The sequence below is a fragment of the Aegilops tauschii genome, chromosome 2 (assembly GCF_002575655.3).
Source record: "Aegilops tauschii subsp. strangulata cultivar AL8/78 chromosome 2, Aet v6.0, whole genome shotgun sequence".
NCBI lineage: Eukaryota > Viridiplantae > Streptophyta > Magnoliopsida > Poales > Poaceae > Aegilops > Aegilops tauschii.
Genome location: NC_053036.3, coordinates 211,939,637 through 211,959,515, shown reverse-complemented (window position 1 = coordinate 211,959,515; position 19,879 = coordinate 211,939,637). Strand labels below are relative to the sequence as shown.

At 45.2% G+C, this 19,879-nt stretch overlaps 2 long non-coding RNA genes across 2 annotated transcripts; both read left to right on the top strand.

Moving 5' to 3' along the window:
- Nucleotides 1–315: 315 nt before the first annotated feature.
- On the top strand, nucleotides 316–3,812 carry LOC141041618 (uncharacterized). Its single transcript, XR_012202295.1, has 3 exons — nucleotides 316–648; nucleotides 1,910–1,987; nucleotides 3,524–3,812. It is a non-coding gene; the product is annotated as an uncharacterized lncRNA (long non-coding RNA).
- Nucleotides 3,813–11,804: 7,992 nt separating this feature from the next.
- On the top strand, nucleotides 11,805–18,979 carry LOC141041997 (uncharacterized). The gene is made up of 3 exons (XR_012203804.1): nucleotides 11,805–12,027; nucleotides 17,556–17,625; nucleotides 18,655–18,979. It is a non-coding gene; the product is annotated as an uncharacterized lncRNA (long non-coding RNA).
- Nucleotides 18,980–19,879: the final 900 nt, after the last annotated feature.

Below are 19,879 nucleotides of genomic sequence, written 5' to 3'. Positions count from 1 at the left end.
TTAACCATTTCAAAATAAATAGTAACTTTGTCGGCTAACTAATTATACAACCTAGTATTTATGTGCCAATTATCATATTAAAAAATCCGTTTGGTAGATCAAAATAATGCAAAATAGTGGAGAAATTACAAAACAGAAAATAAAAAGAGAAAACGCCTAAACCTAATGTGCAGCTGGGCTGTATGCAGCCGCAGTGCACACGGCCCAGCCTGCGCAGGCCTTTTTCCCCTACCTCACGCTACAGGAGGCAGAGGAGGGCGTGGCCTGCATCCACGGTTGCCGATGGCCTCCACGTCGTTCCCCTCGGCCTATAAACATGCCCAACTGCAACCCTAGCTCCCCCTCATCCGTTTCCCCCTTGATCCCCCATCGCCCCCTTCTCATCTGCTCGAATTCGAGGTCGGAACCTCGCGCGGCGATTGTGCTCGTCATCACCGTCGCCGCGGCCACCGTCGTCTCCGGCGTGCGGGAGCACGTCAGGAGGTCCGCCGCGGCCGGATCCGTCTGTTCCAAGGACCAGCTCAAGCTGGGACGTCCCGTACATTCGCCATCGACGTCGTCCACTCCGTGTACATCGTCGCCATCCGCCATCGTTTGCCGCTGCTCCGAGCCGTCCCCTACCTCCCCGATCTCGCCGTCGCGCTCGTGGTGAGCTCCTCCCTTGGATCCCTTTTCCTCCCCCTTCGATTTGGACGCCGTAGGCCGCCGTCACCGTCGTGCCCGAACCCCCCGCGTGCGCGTACGGGCAGTTGCTCCTCCTGCGTGCCGCTACTGCTGCCTGCGCGTGCCTCATCTGCAGCCGTGCCCTTGTGCATGTGTACGCCGTGCCTGCCGTCTCATGCCTGCTGCAGCCCGCGCACTCGCTCGAACCTGGCCGCGTTCCCCTGCGAGCGCCCGCGCGCGTGCCCGCGCCCCCGCTCCTGCTGCGTGCTTCCTTGCCGTGCCTACTGCTTTTGCTGTTGCCGCTAGCTGCTGCTCCTTGGTTGCTGCTTGCTGCTAGCTTCTGCCCGTAGCCACTTGCTACTGCTCCCCCTTGCTAATGCGCTTAGTGCTGGCTGCTGCTGCTATTGGCCATGGCCGTGGCCATGGCTGAGTGTGTTGTGTGGTGTGTGTGGCTTGTGTGTTTTCTGTGTGTGTGGGTGGCCGGCGGGGCTAATTTTGTTACTAATTAGCCTAATGAGTATTACTTCCTCCGTAAACTAATATAAAAGCGTTTAGATCATTACTTTAGTTATCTAAACGCTCTTATATTAGTTTACGGAGGGAGTACTACTTAAGTCAGTTGCTACCCTAAGACATGTGGGGCTCAGCCTCCTTTTCCTTACAAAATGAGATATATATAAATAATAAATTAACTTAATTAATCTTGTTTAATTAAACTAATTATTCTTTTATTCAAATTAACTAACTAGTTAACCAATCAGTGTATGACAGGGGCCCACCCCCTGCTGACCGGTCAAACGTTGACTGGTCAATTGGGACCCCTGGTCCACCTATCAGCCTCTGGTACACTTCTGTGTACGCAGAGCTGGGTGCACCTAGCATTTAGTCTTTAATTTCGAAATAATAATAATTTCAGAAATTGTTTTAAACTTCGGAAAATCATAGAAATTAATCTATAACTCGGATGAAAAAGTTTTATACATGAAAGTTGCTCAAAACGACGAGACGAATCAAAATACGCTCTCCGTTCATCTGTCAAATGCCCCTAGCATAGCGAATATTGAACTTTTCCCCTCCGTTTCATCTGTCCAAATATGCCGGACTTCGGGAAAACTTTCCCGGATGTTTTCCGCCTTCACCGGTATCGTGTGACACCGCGTTAGAACACGTCTAGCTCTGTTTGTTGTCCTTTTATGCACTTGCTTACTATGTATTTACTGTTTCTCCCCCCTCTTTTCTCCGGTAGACCCCGAGACCGCTGCTGAGGCCCCGGTGATCGACTACGTCGACGACGACCTTTCTTCTCTTTCAACGGAGCTTCCAGGCAAGCCCCCCCTTTGATCATCCCGATATCGCCCATTCCATTCTCTCATGCTTGCATTAGATTTTGCTACTGTTATTGATTGCTCCTATTCTGATGCATAGCCTGCTTTTGTACCTGCTGTTGTACCTTACCTGCTTATCCTAAACTGCTTAGTATAGGTTGGTTAGAGATCCATCAGTGACCCCCACCTTTTCCTTGTTGCCCCTGTTTCATCATCGACGACTCGATCAACGTGATCGATGACCAGAGCCCGACACCTCACATCACATCACGCCCCTTTTGTTGCTCGACTCTGCAGAGCTACTATCGAGTGCCGAGGGTGATCCCTCATAACGCACTCCTGATGATAATTATGTAGTGTAGCTATTTGGTCGTGGTCATAGAGGGTGATTTCCTCTTTCACCATTCCCGATACGGCTCTGTCGTTCAACACCTCAAGTGTGAACCTCGAGGGTGGTCCCTCTTACGTTCACCTTGATGATTACATTGAGTGGAATCCACCGGGGGTGATTCCTCGGGTTTTCCCCTTGATGTCTGGACACACGGTTACCTTGACTTTACTTGAGACCCTTGGGAAAGTCGGCGGGCCCGGAGAGCACCCGCAAGATGGTTACGAGGCAATGCCGGGAAGACAGGCAGCCCTCGAGTGGGCTGGGCTTGCCCTTGTCGTATTTCCTTGAGACGGGGCGACGGGGTCACATTATCGTGAGTCTTTGCTCGTCTCCGCAAGCTAATAATACACTATGGTTTGGGTATTTGTTCTGAATTGGCCTTTGGCCTTTACGCACCAACCACCACGCGAGAATAGTTATGGGCCTCGACGTCGCAGTATCAGCCGAAGCTTTGTCAGACGTCCAGTTCAGCATTGCGGCACGGCTGGGCCGGCACCATCCTGTAGTGGTGGAGCCTGAACCCGCCCTGCACGTAACGACCCGGAGTGCAACGGGCGATGGGCCCAGACCCCGGAGTGCTTAGGATGTAGACCGGCGGGGACCTCTCTGCTGAGCCTAGGTAGGGCTACGACGTGTTGATCTTCCGAGGCCAGGCATTGACGCAGAAAAGTGTGTCCGGCCAGAGTAATCAAGCGTGTTGGAAAACGTGGCGCACCCCTGCAGGAAAGATCTATATTCGAATACCGTGTCCACGGTAATGGACGTTCAGACTTATATCTTGATCTAATACAACTAGAAATGGATACTTAAGATATGTGGCTCCGGGATTGCTTTCTCGCTGGGAGTCGAGGAAGGATCTGGGCTTTATTGCTACAACATGTTTGTTAAATATAAACTGCTATTCTTTACTCTTCTACATGCTGCAAGATGCTTGGAGCTGCTTGAAGATGCTAGTCTTCGATAGGCTAGGCCTTCCCCTCTATTCTGGCATTCTGCAGTTCAGTCCACAGATACAGCCCCTTCATTTGATACCAAGGCATACTTAGTTTAGATCTGATGCTTGCGAGTACTTTGGATGAGTACTCACGGTTGCTTTGCTCCCCCTTTTCCCCCCTTCTTTCTTCTTTCTGGTTGTTGCAACCAGATGGTGGATCCTTGGAGCCAGATTCCACCGCCGACGGATACTACTACATGGAGGCCACCGAAGACCAGGAGTAGTTAGGAGGTCCCAGGCAGGAGGCCTTGCCTCTTCGATCGTTGTTGCTTTTGTGTTTGCCTTCTTAAGGCAACCTTGTTTAACTTATGTCTGTAATCAGATATTGTTGCTGCCGCTGACTCTTGTGTATCGAGCTTGTATTCGAGCCCTCGAGGCCCCTGGCTTGTAATATGAAGCTTGTATTATTTCTATTTGTGTCTAGAGTTGTGTTGTGATATCTTCCCGTGAGTGCCTGATCTTGATCGTACACATTTGCGTGTATGATTAGTGTACGGTCGAATCGGGGGCGTCACACCTGACGGAGATGAAGGCGGTCCTCAAGGAACCACCCGGACCCCCAGAGCCTCCCGAGGCTCAGGGCCCCGGTGGCTCGTGAGGAGCAACCCCTTTGCCACGCATCTTCAGCTGCCCCAACATCCCTTCGACAACGGAATCAGGTGACATTTTCCAAGTTTATTTAGCTGGAGCACCCCCTGGGCTGTATCATTCCCAGGCCACGTGGGTCTGTCCCTGCAACATGTATCCTTTTATGTCTTTAGCTTACTTCGCTGGGGGTGCCCCTCGGGCTGCACCATCCCCAGGACGCTCGGGTCCGACCCAGTGGCATGTATCGTTCTTGCATTTACCTGAGCTAGTCTACTTTTCATGCATAATCTATCTATGGTTATCACCTGCTTGGTTGTCACCCACCACGGGAGCTACACACGCTGGCATGGCGCTTGTGCTCAGGTCCGTCCCTGCAACGTCGAAAAATCTGAGCGGTCGAGCTCTGGCTCGCGGCGCGCCCCGCGCACGTCACCTCACCTGGCTCTCAGTGCCTTCATCTTCCTGCAGAGCGACCTGCGGCAGATCGGCAATCATCGTGGCAATCTGTGTCCCTCCTCGCACTAACCTGCAGGAACCTCATGAGGACGACAGCAGGCGGCACCACGAGCTCCTTCCTCCCCCATGCGATTCGCTTGCGCGTTAATAGGGGGGCTCCTGAGCATCGCGACTCAGGAGCTCTTACTGTCTCTCCAGCCCTCACCCCTGACCTTGACCACGGCATCGCGACCTGGCATACCAACGGCGTCTGAGCTCGCTCGAGGGCCGGGACTTGAGGACGCAGAGCACACAGAAGAGCGTGGAGGAGAGGGGGAGGCTCGCACGGGCCTAACCTAGCTACTCAACAGTAGTCGACGCGCAAGTCTGGCATAACACAAGGAACCAACTCCAGAATGCCAAGATAAGTCTCGTGCCTGGATTAACCCAGTGCTACAGCATAGGATCCTCACCTGTGGTAGCCTTGTTATGGCAACGTCGCCACCCTTTCCTGCCTCTCGGTAGTTGCTTGAGCGCTAAAGGGGACCTCTTGAGCATCGCGCCTCAGGAGCTCTTACTGGACCTCGGGCCGCTCACCTCCTGGCCTTGACCACGGCATCGCGACCTGGCATACCAGCGACGGCTGCAGCCTGCCTGGGGACCGGGACCTGTCGGCGTAGAGCACCAAGCTACCACGGGGTTGGAAAGGGGAGACCGAGCTGAAACAAGGCATGCACTCGCTAATTGTCATAATAAGGGTAATATGAACAAAAGACATTGCAGAATCCTTTACATGCCCCCACGGGGTCCGTTCCGATTCTTTGCAGGGAACAAAAGAAGGGAGTTCCTAGGAGCCCTATCTACGCGCGCCAGCGCCGCCGACGCCATCATCAATAGTGGGCCATGGGAGGCCGGCACCAACCCCATCCAGATCAGCGACGATGGCGGCCGGAAGCTGCGGCCTTGCTCCGGGCCCGGCGAGAGCTCGGGGGCACGTAGCTGTCGTCGCTCGTCTCCAGAGTCTCGTAGGGCTCGGGAGAGTCGCTGGACTCCCAAGCGCCGCCGCTATTGCACCAGCGGCAAGCTCGGTGCTGGCCGCTGCGCCGTCCCGACAACCCCTCCAAGGCAACACTCCAAGCGGCGGCCTTTCGCATCGAAGACCTTGAAGAACATCGTTGAGGCACCGTCGCACCTGAAGTGGATGATGAGGGCACCTTCCGCGCGGCAGACCGGAGCAACCTCGCCCCAGCCGCGGGTCATGAAGATCTTTCCTGGGTAGACGGCTTCCACCTCAGCCCCAGTCGCCGGGGTGTCGCAGTCGGCGTGTTGCAGCCAAAGCTCGAGGGGGCCCCTCGGCGGCATCTCGGTGGAGAAGAACTGCGGGAAGCGGATCCAGGTGCGCGGAGGCATCGCCGCCCACATCACGAGCTCGCGCGAGGAGTCCGCGGCATGGACTCCTGGGGCGATGGCATGCGTCACCGCGGCTCGGCGGCCACAACCGCGGCGCGGGCGGCGGTGCTCGTCGCCTCTCCCTCCGGAGCCCTCAGCTTGGGCGTACAGAGGCAGCGGGTACCCGGGAGGAGGCCGCTCATACCAAGGCCTCGACACCTCTGGACGCACGACCATGTCGCGGCGGTGGCTCAGCTTCTTCGGCGGAAGTGGCCCGGGCTCGTCGCGGGGGGTTTTTCCCTTCTCCGCTGCCGAGAACCTCCGAACAGGCGCCATGGGAGTTGCTACTAGCAATGAAGCGAGGAAGGAGAAGCGAATGGAGCAGGAAGAGATGAGCAATGGGGGCTCCGCCCCCTCCTCATTTATAGCGGGAGAAGGCCAACCGGCGATCCCCACGATCACAGGTATTGATGATTTCTCTCTGCATGTAGCAGAGACTTGTCAAATCAGGCAGTTGCCGAGGCAGCATGGGGAAGCGGAGACGCCCACGTCCAATCAATCGCCACGCGTCAAGCAGGGCCGCAGGCTGTTGGGGCTTGCGGCGCTCCGCACTTGCCCTTTGGCTTCACCTCGAAGCCAAGTTCGAGCGAGCCTTGGGCCCGGGGGCTACTGTCGGCGTCCTGGGAATGGGGGTCCCCAGACTTGCCTGCCTGCAGCCCACGGTGTGGCTCCACCAGCGGCCCTGTATGACACATCTTCACCAGCAAACACTCAAGACCCTCGCGAGGCGGACGACACAAGACCTCCTCGGGGGCTGCCTCACCAGGCTGGCTCGCGAGGGGTGGAGGGATCAAGGCAAGGGACACCTCGTGAGGTTTCTGTGATGCAAGCCATGACGACTGGAGCCAGGCGGGTGCCAGCACACGCAGTGTCCTCGCTTCCTCTTTGGTGCTAAAGGGGAAAGCGCAGGCGAGGAGTCCCGAGGCGTCAGGCAAAGGTTTCCATATCGGTGCAACAAGACCAAGACCAGCAAGACAACAGGACGAAGGTCACCGTGGAGCCCAAGACGGTGTCACCACCTGAGCCTTTGGCAGGCGAACACCACCTTTAGTCAGGATAACTTGTACTAGTTGTCTCTCTTCGAATTTGGCCGTTCTTGGATCCCTTCCCGCTCAATATTTGGGGAGAGGACCAGGGCCTCTATAAATAGGACTAGCCACCACAGTAGAATGACGGATCGGAGGATCATCCGGATCACCCTCAACCACACAAGTCCGCCAAGCACAAGAGCACCTCTCCTCAGGAGGCTGTTCTTCCCTTGTAACTATTCATCCTCAGCCCAAGAGGCAATCCGCCACACCACACTGGAGTAGAGTATTACACCACATCGGTGGCCCGAACCAGTATAAACTCTTGTGTCTCTCTTTCTGCGGGATCGACGCGCTAAGCTTTGAGATCGCGGCGAGGATGAGGGCGTGATTAGGTAGGGGGAGATCTTCATGCGCACCCCAGTGTTCGAACCTCAAGGGTTTTGCCGGAACCTGAAATCTGACAAAAACCATATAAAATTATTGTAAACATGGCATGGTTACTTCATAAATTATAGATACGTTGGAGATATATCAGCATTCCGAAGTTTAATTCCTACTCGTCCTCGAGTAGGTAAATGAAAAAGAAATAATTTATGAAGTGTGAATGCTAGCATAGTGCATAAGTTTGATCAATGATAATTTCAATCACTTTTCCTAGCATCATAACAACAACTCCTTCTCACAAAACTTTGAATGTTAAAGTAGCAACCAATTCACATGTTATGGTTCAAATAATGAATTCTCTTGAAACTTAACAACCTATGTTCTCAGTCACCAAGCAATTGCAATTCAACTTACTCAACACAGTCTAAGTAAGAGCTCCACATACTCAATCATCATATAGTCTTCTATGATTGCTAGTACTCAAAGAATATTCTTAGAACAAATGGCATCCATCGAACACAGAGAAAGATAGGGGCTTAATGTTTCGCCTCCCAACTCATTATCATAGAGATAATTGTCAACAATAATAATTCATGATCAAATATATTTGACTGGTCATAGGTGCCTAGATCTTTCCCCACCACATGATGCTTGCCAACTAGAGAATAACTGAGGTTGAAATGAGAATGCATACTATTGACTCTTGCATAAAAGTAAATAATGAAAAGTAAAAGATAGGCCCTTCGTAGAGGGAAGCAGAGGTTGCCATGCGCTTTTTGGTTTTGTATGCACAATCCCTTAATGCAAAAGAACGTGACATTATATTGCCCCTCATGATAGTGACCTTTATTATGCAGTCTATCAATTTTATTACTTTGCCATCACAAGTACGTACAACACTCAATTTTCTCTTACACTAAATGATCAAACACATTTAGAAGCAATTTTATTGCATTTTTGCACCAATGACAACTTACTTGTAGGGTATTATTCAATCCATAGGTAGGTATGGTGGAGATTCATGTCAAGAAACTGGGTTTAAGGGTTTTTGGATGCACTAGTATCTCTACTTAGTACGAATTCTTGGCTAGCAAACTATCCAAAGCAAACACCACATGTTGGAGAATCCATAACAATATAACTTATATGCAAATATACCCAAACATAACTCATTACATTGTCTTCCTTGTCCAACTTCAACTAATTTGCTCAAGTTTGAAAATAATTAATGGGTATTCACAATCATAGAAGATCTTCAAGATAATATATTTGTATGTGAAAGTTCTGTTCCTTATACTAATCATTCATGAATTGCTTGTATGACCAATCTTGTGATTGTCAAGCTTCAATAGATTTCACTTTCTAAACCCAATGTGAAGCTACTACTAGGCATGATATGAACATATAATTTCAACTTCATGATATTCAATTCATTCAATAATTTACTCATAGGATATAAGTGAAGCACAAGAGTAAATGACAAACTACTCCAAAAAGATATAAGTGAAGATCAAGCGAGTAGTCAAGTAAAGGGGTAGCTAATTGAGGACTCTATCTTATTTAAAAACCCTCAGATCTAAGTATTTTATTAAAACAGCAAGCAAAACAAAATAAAATGACATTCCAAGAATAGCATACATCAAGTGAAGAAGCAAAAACTTAGGCTCAACCGAGACTAACCGATAATTGTTGATGAACAAAGGTGGGATGCCTACCGGGGCATCCCCAAGCTTAGATGCTTGAGACTTCTTGAAATATTAATTTGGGATGCCTTGGGCATCCCTAATCTTGAGCTCTTATGTCTTCTTCATTCCTCTCATATCACGGTTGTAACATCCCAAAATTCTTTGGAATGTTATATTAAATAAATAGTTTTGGTTGTTTGTTTGATTGTGGTAGGGTTGCTTGTGTGAAATTGACTGATATTTGAAACTTTTTGAAAGTTAAATGAGAGGGTATAAAAGGACTTTCCCAAACTTTCACATTGCATTTATGATCTCCATGAATTCAAATTCATTTCATCATAAAACCCTGGAGTGAAGATGATATGACTTCTTCCATTTAAATAAATGAAAAGGGTTTTGAAAAGATTTGAATTCCATTTGGAACTATTACAAATTCAGAAACTTTAAGCAACTCAATGATTTTCATGAGAGAAGATAAAATGACTTCTTCAAAACATACGAAATATGAGTTGGAAGTTAAAAGGATCAAATTTAAAGTCCTTTTGAAATTATTTTCAATTTGGAGTTATTTGGTTTTTATTCAAATTATTTGTCTACAAAAATAAAATATATGGAAAATAGGGTAAAATGATTCCCTACAGTAGAAAAATGTAGAGAAGTAAATTTGAAATTATTTTGGTATTTTAAAATATTTTTTTTTGTTTTTACTTGAGCCAGTAGCACTCTTTGCTTTATTTAATTTTTTGTGGATTTTATTTGATGCTAGAAAAATGTTCATGTTGTAGAAAATCTTTTTCTGAAAATTTTAATATATAATATGCTATATATAATTTTTTATTTTCCTTTTTTTTGTCTGAGTTAAAAAAAATTCTTCGAACCGACCGGGCCAAAGCCCAGCCGGCCCAGCAGCGCTGCTACCGCCTCGCCCACTCCGAGTCCGGCTCCCGCACGGCCGCCGCCGCCGCCGTGAGCGAGGGAGGTTCCCCTTGGCTTGCCCCTCCGCCAAGACGTGCCTCCCCAGACCCCCTTTATAAGCGTCGCCCCGGCAGCCCCTCTCTCCTCCTCACCGTGCCGCATCTCGCGCCGCCGCCGCACAGTCGCCGTCGTCGCCCTCGCCTCGACTGCCGCCACTGCCTACTGCCGCAGCCGCCGCCGCCTCGCGCCGCCCGCGTAGCCACCTGCCACCGCCGCCGCTCCACCCACCGCCCCGAGCCGCCGCCACCGACGCCGGAAGCCGCCGTCGCCGCTGACGACCGAACCAGTACAAAACCGCCGGTTTCTTTTGGTTTATTTTGGTTCGGTTTTTCCTTTAAAACCGTTCGGTTTTTCTTTTTAGTTAGATCTATTTAGTGAACGTTCGTTCGTTTAGGATCTTTAACGAACAGAATCACTAGATTAGTTTCTGTAGCGGACGTTCGTTCGATAGGTTTTTCTGTTTATTTTTGGCCAGGGACTCAGATGCAATTAGTTTATTCACAGTTTAGCCCCTGATCTTTAAACCCTCACAACTTTTTGCTCATTTGTCGAAATTAGATGAACCAACGCCAAAATCTTCGTTATGATCTCCTTTGTTCAGATAATCAACTTGAACATATTTTTGAAAGTTTAAAATTTGGTTTCAAACATATTTGAATTTGAATTTCGTTTGATCATAACTTGAGTTTTATAACTCCGATTTAGTTGATTCTTTTTGCAATATAAAGCTCTTGATCTAAACTTTCTGTTAAGAACTAATCCACATAATTTTAATACTGTTGAAAATTGTTTTCTGTTTGCAAGAGCAAATTGCTTGTTTTCGAAGTTTTCCGAGATCTTTTCTTCGATTCTTTTGCTTGATTGCTTATGTGTGGTTACATTGCTTGCTTACGATAGATTGAACGGAGTGTGACGAGTAGAACTATCAGGAGTTATGAGTGCGAATCATCTTCATCAACAGTACAAGCCAAGTAACACTTTGATCATATCCCTTTATTACCCAATTTTTATGCATTAGTTACAACCCTCAAACATTGCATGAGTAGGATTTTGGTAACATGGGGGTGTGGGAAGTAGTTGTTGTGGTAGGAACCTATGGTCTTTTATCAACCCTGGGATTATACGTTTTGCTCATATTGTTTTGCTATGCTCGTAGACGTGGATTGGTATGTGAGATTCATGAAAGATGTGAGAGTTATATTTAACTAAGGGAAACTTAAGGTGGCTACTTTAATACACATCTGGGTGGAATGGTTGGGGCACCCTGGGGATATACCAGTGGCTTGCCCGGGCACCTTGGGAATCCAGTGTTGTCCAAGGAGATCCCGGGGGACCCGTGTGATCATCCTATTGGAATGCCACCCAGGCTCAAAGGGATCATAAGATTATTCATGCTAGAAACTTCCGTGTGCAGCCACAAGCCATTATGGGCTCTGGCATAGTTAAGTAAGTTGTGGGAAACCTTTCCATGATAGGCTAGCAGATGTAGGGGGTTGTAGGTGTACCGGCCTATCTATCGGTTAAGGGGACCTCTTCGGAAAGACTGTGTCTCGATCATCCTTTTCTCAAACATCATGTAGTGCGAGAAATTCAACAGAGGAGATCGAGTCTATTGGGAAAAATTGTGCAAACCTCTGCAGAGTGTACAAATTAATCATGATTAGCCGTGTCCCAGGTTCTGGACATCTTGAGTATCCGGTACTTGAATTATTGATTTGATCTCATCACTTTTACTTAATGAATCTATTGGGTTATTAATATTATTTTGGGATTGAGTTGGGGGTACCTTCTGAATAATGACATAAATTTGTAGTTAATAAAAATATATTCCTTTGTCGTAGGGAAAAATTAGCTTTATGCAAGCATTAAACTTAGAGCCTCCACCAGCCAAATATGCATGTAGTGATAGCCATTATTCAGCATTGCTCTACAGTGTGAAATTGCTAGTACATTCAATGTACTGACCTATATGGCTGCAATGTCTCATGTTGCAGGAATCTTACGACGAGTAAGTGATACGTTAGGGTTACGATGTCTACACTCAACTTTGCCATTGGTGTTGATGGGAATCCACAACTTTATTGTTACTTCCGCTATATGGATTGAGGTAATAGTATTTATGTTATTTTATACATGTGATTTACCTCTGTTATAAATCCTCGAGTACTGTGTGTGTTAGCATACCGATCCATGGATGACACTTAAGCACAGAAACTTGATCCATTTGGGTCGGGTCGCTACAAGATGGTATCAAAGCACATGTTGACTGTAGGACGTGACCCCTAGAAACTGGCAAGCCCATAGGAAAGATTTTCTCTAAAACTTTATTTTCAAAAAGATCTTTTACCTCTCTTCTTTTCTGAACTTTATCAAATATTCCCTTTTAGTTAGACTATGTCTTTCCCCTTTTGACCGTACGGAGATTCAGCTGATGAGACCTCTCCAAGAAGTACAAGATATCGGACAACTAAGACCACTTTGGAATAAAGAGGATTTTACCGTGCATTATACTGATGGAAACTACAACGGTTGAAGACTCCGAAGACTTGGAGAATTCAAAGGCTCTGAAGAATTTCCAGATTGGTATGACCTAGGAAGGCTACCCTTATGGAATTTGTCAGACTATTGAAGCTGTCAATACCCAAGATCAAGGTGTATCGGAGAAAAACCGGAACATGGAGCGTTAAAACTCAAAGTTTTTGTCAAGAAAACCCTAAGGCAGGAGATATCAACTATGGAATGATAGCTCATGGCAGAGACATGGGCATAAACACGGCTATCCATGATGTTATCGCCCGCGTATGCTATTGTCACTGTGCTGAGTTAAAGCATGCATTTCTTCGGAAGGATTGGATGACAAAAGGGCTAATGGAGCATCTATCAGCAAAAGATGAAGTTTTAACCTTAGCTGGTGTATCACCAGGATCTGGAGTATTACATCAAGAAGTTTAGGGTGGACCTTTAGGAAGCCATTATTTGATAAAGAAGTATTTCGTGAAGAACTCAGGACCCAGAAGCTGAAAGTAGCCAAGCTGGAGGAGCAAAACCTCGTGATACCGGAGATTCGTCAGGAACTGAAGGACAGCAGGACCATGGTTCATGCCAAGGATGTTGAAACCCAGAAGTTTGGAACGCAACTCCAGAAATATTAAAGGACATCACGATAGACTTCGCGTCAATAGAAATGATCTGGCAAAAGAACTTGAGAAGGTCAAGCACGATCGGAAGAATCCATCGGAGACATGAATGAGACTTGAAGAGTTTGATGATTTTGAAGATTTATTAACCTTTAGAAGACCAAACCCCTGTTATATACCTACGTTAGATACGACGATTGTGAGCTGTCATTTGTTTGATGTTTTCCCGACAGCCACAAAATAAAATATGTCTCTTCAAAAGTATTGTTTGTATTGTGTGTATCCCTATCTATCTCTCTTATCTCACCCCAAAACCCTTGGAACCAATAGAGGATGAATGGAGATGAACTCACATTTCCGGGACTGATAAGTCAATTGGAGACGAACCTATGGATTCAGAACATGGAATATCACATGAAGAATAACATTATAGCCGGAAAGGATATGACGCAGCATACTCTTCAGTGCTTTAAAAGAGGTGATGCTACTTGGTGGAGGATGTACCAAACCATCAATGGATGGCAAGGAGTAACCACCTGGAAAGAATTTAAGTTGACTCTGCAAAGGTCTCGTCTTGTGTCCCAGAAATTGAAGCCTAATGGAAATGATATGAAGAAACCTTGTGCATGCAAGCTCTATGGAGAAATAGGACACAACTATAAAGAACACAAGGATGAATGCCCTCATTGTGAAGAAATTCACCCAGCTGAAGAATGCCCAACTAGGCAGATTACTTGTTTCTTGTGTGAAGGGACTACCCACTACCCTGCTCAGTGTCACATTTACCCCATGGTGCAAAGAACCATCCAGCAGAAGAAAGAAGCAATGAAAGGAGCCCTCATGGAAACTTTAGAAGAACCTGTGATGAATGAAGAGGTGGAGGACACACCCGAAAAAGACCCGATTAAACCCTGCACCAAGTCATGCTATTCATGTGGAGAAGAAGGACACATCTTCCAGAATTGTCTGAATGGGGATCTAGTAGCATTCCCGATGGTGGAAGTAGAGTATGACCCCCAGGAGATAGAAGCCCTGCTTGGCACGGAAAAGTCCAGGAAGATAAATAGATTGGATTCCAGGACCAACCCAATTTCTACAAAGAAGGACCTGAGTCATATCACATGTTTCAGGTGTAAAGATTTAGGGCACTACTTCAGTGATTGCCCAAAAAGGAAGCCGAGGACCCAAGGAGGCTATGAAATCAAAAGGAAACCTCGAGACTTGTCAGAAGTAATATGTTTCCGTTGTAATGAAGCAGGGCACCTTGCCAGAGATTGTCCCAATGAGACGGAGACTTGTGCTAAATAGTTGTGTCGAAAAAGAAATATAGTAGTAGTAGTGGGAACATTCTTATTTAGTGAGGTGTTGAGTTGAGGCATGTAATGGAAATGCAAGAGATTGTAATAAATTCATGAATCAATAAAGTTCATGTGTTATGATTTCATACGTTGAATTTTATGAGTTGTTACTCTATGAAGAAAGATTTTGACCAATTTCGAGGATATGAGAAATATGGTCTATGGATCAATTTGTGCATTTCACGGGTGGTAGTACCCTGTGAGGACACTTGACCCCTGGAAAAGATAATGATATTCCAAGGAGTGGACTTCAGACAAAATAGTTACGAGTTTTGTCTCGATATGTGGGATACCCCAAGAGTATGAAGGGATGAAGTACTATTGGATATAAAGGGGGTATAATGTTGGTAATATGGAGCAATTATAACTCCATGATGAGTCTGAGTAATCACGTCTTAGTTTGGTACTAATAGAAGGAAGGGAGACAGTACAATTGGATGGATTTAAGAATGCTAGGAAGCTGGATGTTGGAATAATGATCAATTGCCCCGATGATGAGTTCAAGGACTAAATGTGATGGGATGGGCCATAACCCACAGGCCAGGACCTGCCAAGAAGCAAGCACACACTTGCGGAAGGAAAAAAAAACCTGGAAGAAGTTACGATTTTATCAACATACGATCTTATAGGAGTTTACGCAAAACCTGAGAGATGTGAAGAAACGATAGATGTTTGTTTGGCTTGCAGAATCAAGGGATTTTTTTTCCGAACTTAGTTCTTCGACAAGAGAAATTCTGCAATGCTTGTGAGGATGACCGAGTGTTAGAATGCGAGATTCACTAAACCATATACAAGGTAATGATTTGGGTGCGGGATGGATTGATCACCATACCGACTTACTCTCATTATTCGCCTTGCTATATGGGATGGTAAATCTGAGTGACTTACCCATAGTAGAGAGATGACGATCAAAACCTTGCTTAAACCTTAGAATGGTATGACAATTTTCCCCTTGTACAAGGCAGTTGTTGCCAATCGTAGGATATACGGTGAGAATGAAGCCCAGACCCATTTCCTGCAGGAGAAACCATAAGTTGATGTCCACCATGAGATATCGCTAGTTGTTTAGTATTGGCGCCAGACCTGTCAGCTAGGTAGACCCAGTTACAGAAGAACCGTACCAAGATGAAAAGATAGAAGAATTGAGTAAAAAGGTTGTGCCACTATCGGAAAAGCCCAGAGTAGGAATTTTCCTGAGAATCTCAGAAGACTAACCCTGTCAACAATAAGGATGGAGTATATGAGTTTTGATGGAACTGTAACCATGTTTCTAAGGGTGGTAGCACCCCAGACCCCCTATGACGATCGATGGATTTTGAGAAGACCCCCGAACCTAACCTATTTCTTGCTAGCCTCTCCGAATCTCGAGGACGAGATTCATTTTAAGGGTGGTAGGTTTGTAACATCCCAAAATTCTAAATTTTGGAATGTTATATTAAATAAATAGTTTTGGTTGTTTGTTTGATTGTGGTAGGGTTGCTTGTTGAAATTGAGTGATATTTGAAAGTTAAATGAGAGGGAATAAAAGGAATTTCCCAAAATTTCACATTGCATTTATGATCTCCATGAATTCAAATTCATTTCATCACAAAACCCTGGAGTGAAGATGATATGACTTCTTAAATTTAAATAAATGAAAAGGGTTTTGAAAAGATTCGAATTCCATTTGGAACTATTTGAAATTCAGGAACTTTAAGCAACTCAATGATTTTCACGAGAGAAGATAAAATGACTTCTTCAAAACATACGAAATATGAGTTGGAAGTTAAAAGGATCAAATTTAAAGTCCTTTTGAAATTATTTTCAATTTGGAGTTATTTGGTTTTTATTCAAATTATTTGTCTACAAAAATAAAATATATGGAAAATAGGGTAAAATGATTCCCTACAGTAGAAAAATGTAGAGAAGTAAATTTGAAATTATTTTGGTATTTTAAAATATTTTTTTTTGTTTTTACTTGAGCCAGTAGCACTCTTTGCTTTATTTAATTTTTTGTGGATTTTATTTGATGCTAGAAAAATGTTCATGTTGTAGAAAATCTTTTTCTGGAAATTTTGATATATAATATGCTATATATAATTTTTTATTTTCCTTTTATTTTTATTTTTGTCTGAGTTAAAATAAAATTCTTCGGACCGACCGGGCCGAAGCCCAGCCGGCCCAGCAGTGCTGCTACCGCCTCGCCCGCTCCGAGTCCGGCTCCCGCACGGTCGCCGCCGCCGTGACCGAGGGGGATTCCCCTCGGCTTGCCCCTCCGCCAAGCCGCGCCTCCCCCGACCCCCTTTATAAGCGTCGCCCAGGCACCCCTCTCTCCTTCTCACCGCGTCGCATCTCGCGCCACCGCCGCATAGTCACCGCCGTCGCCCTCGCCTCGACCGCAGCCGTCGTCGCCTCGCTGCCTGACGTCGCCACCCGCGCCGCCCGCGTAGCCACCTGCCACCGCCACCACTCCACCCACCGCCCCGAGCCGCCACCGCCTCGCCGACGCCAGAAGCCGCCGTCGTCGCTGACGACCGAACCGGTACAAAACCGCCGGTTTCTTTTGGTTTATTTTGGTTCGGTTTTTCGTTTAAAATCGTTCGGTTTTTCTTTTTAGTTAGATCTATTTAGTGAACGTTTGTTCATTTAGGATCTTTAACAAACAGAATCGCTAGATTAGTTTCTGTAGCGGACGTTCGTCCGATAGATTTCTCTTTTTCTGTTTATTTTCGGCCAGGGACCCAGATGCAATTAGTTTATTTATAGTTTAGCCCCTGATCTTTAAACCCTCATAACTTTTTGCTCGTTTGTCTAAATTAGATGAAACCAACGCCAAAATCTTCATTGCGATCTCCTCTGTTCAGATAATCAACTTGAACATATTTTTGAAAGTTTAAAATTTGGTTTCAAACAGATTTGAATTTGAATTTCGTTTGATCATAACTTGAGTTTTATAACTCCGATTTAGTTGATTCTTTTTGGAATATAAAGCTCTTGATCTAAACTTTCTGTTAAGAACTAGTCCACATAATTTTAACACTGCTGAAAATTGTTTTCTGTTCGCAAGAATTAATTGCTTGTTTTCGAAGTTTTCCGAGATCTTTTCTTCGATTCTTTCGCGTGATTGCTTATGTGTGGTTACTATTGCTTGCTTACGATAGATTGAATGGAGTGTGACGAGTAGAACTATCAGGAGTTATGGGTATGAATCATCTTGATCAACAGTACAAGGTAAGTAACTCTTTGATCATATCCCTTTATTACCTATTTTTTATGCATTAGTTACAACCCTCAAACATTGCATGAGTAGGATTTTGGTAACATGTGGGTGTGGGAAGTAGTTGTTGACGTAGGAACCTATTGTCTTTTATCAACCCTGGGATTATACGTTTTGCTCATACTGTTTTGCTATGCTCGTAGATGTGGATTGGTATGTGAGATTCATGAAAGATGTGAGAGTTATATTTAACTAAGGGAAACTTAAGGTGGCTACTTTAATACACGTCTGGGTGGAATGGTTGGGGCACCCTGGGGATATACAAGTGGCTTGCCCTGGCACCTGGGGAATCCAGTGTTGTCCAAGGAGATCCCGGGGGACCCGTGTGATCATCCTATTGGAATGCCACGCAGGCTCAAAGGGATCATAAGATTATTCATGCTAGAAACTTCCGTGTGCAGCCACAAGCCATTATGGGCTCTGGCATAGTTAAGTAAGTTGTGGGAAACCTTTCCATGATAGGCTAGTAGATGTAGGGGATTGTAGGTGTATCGGCCTATCTATCGGTTAAGGGGACCTCTTCGGAAAGACTGTGTCTCGATCATCCGTTTCTCAAACATCATGTAGTGCGAGAAATTCAACGAAGGAGATCGAGTCTTGTGGGGAAAAGTGCGCAAACCTCTGCAGAGTGTAAAAACTAATCATGATTAGCCGTGTCCCCGGTTATGGACATCTTGAGTATCTGGTACTTGAATTATTGATTTGATCTCATCACTTTTACTTAATGAATCTATTGGGTTATTAATATTATTTTGGGATTGAGTTGGGGGTACCTTCTCAATAATGACATAAATTTTGTAGTTAAATAAAAATCTATTCCTTTGTTGTAGGGAAAAATTAGCTTTATGCAAACATTAAACTTAGAGCCTCCACCAGCCAAATATGCATGTAGTGATAGCCATTATTCAGCATTGCTCTACAGTGTGAAATTGCTAGTACATTCAATGTACTGACCTATATGGCTGCAACGTCTCATGTTGCAGGAATCTTACGACGAGTAAGTGATACGTTAGGGTTACGATGTCCACACTCAACTTTGTCGTTGGTGTTGATGGGAATCCACAACTTTATTGTTACTTCCGCTATTTGGATTGAGGTAATAGAATTTACGTTACTTTATACATGTGATTTACCTCTGTTATAAATCCTCGAGTACTGTGTGTGTCAGCATACCGATCCAGGTATGACACTTAAGCATAGAGACTTGATCCATTTGGGTCGGGTCGCTACAACGGTTTTCCTAAATCTCAAAAACTTCATCCACACAAAACTCAACAAGAACTCGTGAGTTCAGTTAGTATAAATCAATGCAATAACCTTATCATTCTCTACTTTAGCAAATTACTAAAATTATTATTTAAAATGGCATACTAAATGCCTCTACATATTTAATACTCCTATCCCCAAATAGAATCATTAAACAGGCAAACATATGCAAACAATGCAAACATAACAGCAATCTGCCAAAACAGGATAGTCTGTAAAGAATGCAAGAATATTCATACTTCTCTACCTCCAATTTTTTTTGAAAATTTAGCACACTACAGAAAATTTATCATATCTTATTATTCAAAACAATTCAACCTTTTATCACATTCTGACAGTTTTTAACAATTCACGCACTGGCGTGCAACTTTTTGTTTTTTAAACAGCCACATATAGACTTAGACAATAAGCATGGCAAAGGCTATAGTTGACAATTTTATTGAAGTAAAAGATGAAAAACATTATTCTAAATAGCAGAAAGCAAATACATATAAAATAAAATGACGCTCCAAGCAAAACTCATATCATGTGACGAATGAAAATATAGCTCCAAGTAAGATCACCGATAATGTTGGAGACGAAAGAGGGGATGCCTTCCGAGGCATCCCCAAGCTCAGTTGCTTGGATCTTCCTTGACTATTACCTTGCGGGTGCCTTGGGAATCCCCAAGCTTAGGGTCTTGTCACTCCTTATTCTCCTCATATCGACATCTCACCCAAAACTTGAAAACTTCAATCACACAAAACTTAACGGAACTTCGTGAGATGGGTTAGTATGATAAAGACAAATCATTCACTTCGGTACTTTCGAAGACAAGATTCATAATTGTTCTCACACAATGCCTATTATAGCTTATCATTTCCACTATTTATATTGAGCAATAAGCCATAGAAACTAGAAAACAAGCAAAGTTGCATTGAAAACAGAATCTGTCAAAAACAG